Source organism: Sceloporus undulatus, chromosome 1 (genome assembly GCF_019175285.1).
Source record: "Sceloporus undulatus isolate JIND9_A2432 ecotype Alabama chromosome 1, SceUnd_v1.1, whole genome shotgun sequence".
NCBI lineage: Eukaryota > Metazoa > Chordata > Lepidosauria > Squamata > Phrynosomatidae > Sceloporus > Sceloporus undulatus.
Window position 1 is genome coordinate 184,128,943 of NC_056522.1, and position 2,251 is coordinate 184,131,193.

Genomic DNA, 2,251 nt, shown 5'->3' on the forward strand with positions numbered 1-2,251 from the left:
GCTTCCGGATTCTTAGGGTGCATGCATCATTTAAATAGCATACCTCCAAAGAGACCCGAAGCAGCTTTATTTTGGCAGTCTGTAACAGGCCATGATCTTTGTACATCAATATGTCACTATGTTCAATTGATTCACTAGATCTACCCTAGTTGGGATAGACAGTTGTCTTTAGGCCTCTTGCTTTAGAGTAAGCAATGTAAGTGGCTTACATTATGTTTCTCCTTTAGATCTGCAAGAATCGCTATTGAAGAAGAACCTTTTCACAAGAGAGGTTAATAGATGAAAAACTATCCTTTCCCCCCATCACTCTCTGTCTCCATTAAAAATGGAACAAGACTACAGTTTGCACTTTATTCAGGTTAATTAAATTAGATAGTGAAAGATGAAGTTCAAAGTTACTTATCAAAATTGACTTTCCCCCTGCAATCTTGACTTATTATATTGCATAGAGTGGCTGTTAGTTCAGCCTCACTTGTATGAACAGTTCAACAATAAATGTGTAACAGGCCTGTGATGAAACTTTTTTTTAACATTATAGCTCTGCTTAATGTATTTTTGGATGCTGAATTTAAAAAAAAGCACAGTAAAAATGTACCTCACACAGTTCATTCATAAATTCAATATTTTTTTTCCAATCCAATTATTACTCAGCTTTGATTAAGTGCAGACGCTAATGTCCTAGAATGATTTAGTTTAGTTCTTTTGAACCAATATTTGTATTATATAGCAACAAGTCAATGTATTTTGAAAGTCTACTAGAAGGTCTTAACCCATTTCCTATTCTCTGCAGGATAATTCTTTGCAGAATCATTTCATTCAGTCACATATTACAACATAGAAACGTCAAAACAAGTTGTTAAAAAACTATGTGATGGAGAATGTCTGAGGTCAGTTTTGGATTTCGAATGCCAAATTCCTATAAAACCAGAATACTTTTTTAAAAAAAGGTTTTTATGACCCTCAGTTTTGCAGGCCTGTGTAATTAATGGATTTGTTCCACAAGGTTAGTTTAATTGTTTTTGAGCTTCATAAAGCATCACATTTGGATCACATTTTCAACATGATTTCTATAAAAGATTGTGTAAGAAGTTCCAGAATTCTGCGTACTTATTTTCCTGTAAATGATTACAGTATACAAATGTACAGTGGTTACAATGAGAAACAATTGCTCATCTCTTTTCTACTCTGCTTTAGTTTCCAACAACAGCTTTCCTAATATAATTTCCATGCTATAGTGACTAGCATTTTCATAATTAGAGCAGAATGCTGAACTATTCTGTTGTACAATGAGAACAAAAACAATAGTCCAAAACACACTGCAGAATTAATACCTCTTTAACTGCCCAGATTCAATGCTAGGGAATTTTGGGAACTGTAGTTTTGTGAGACATTTAGCCTTCTCTATCAGAGAGTGTGAAAAGTACAAAAAGACCAGTATGAAAAGATAAAGAAAACTGCTACTACAACAACCAGTATATAGAAATAAAAGAAACAACAAAAAGGGAAGAACAAGAGACCTATTCCACAAGATCTGAGAAATCAAAGGAAAGTTCAAACCAAGGACAGGGACACTCTATGATATTAAAAATAACATGATTAAAGATCAGGAAGGAATAAAAAGATGTTGGATGCAATACACAGAAGAGTTATATAAAAGAGATGATAAAATGAAGGACACATGGAACAAAAAGCCACATGCATATGAACATCAGTTTCTAAAAAGCGAGATGGAGGTGCAATAAGAGAAATGGTAAAAACAAATCACCAAGAGGAGACAATATTCCAATCAAACAGCTACAATCCACATTGACAGAGTCAACTCTAGTGCTAACAAACACATGTCAACAGATATATAAAAGAAAACAATGACCAACAGATTGGAAATGATCAACATACACCCCCATCCACAAAAAGAGAGAGACAGAGGAGTGCAGCAACTATAGCACTAATCTCCCATGCAAGCAAAATCATGTTCAAAATTCTGCAGCATAGACACCATCCATACATGGAGAGAGAAATCCCAGAGGTCCAGGCAGGATTCAGAAAAGGAAGAGGCACCAGGGACCAGATTGCAAGCATACAATGACTAATGGAGCGCACCAGGAAATCCAGAAAGAAAATCAGTATGTGCTTTATAGACTATAGCCGTGGTGGTGAACCTATGGCATGTGTGCTATCTCTGGCACACAAAGCCATATTTGAAGGTACGTGGAGGGTGGGGAAGAAAAGGAACAGGCATGCACCTGTTCTC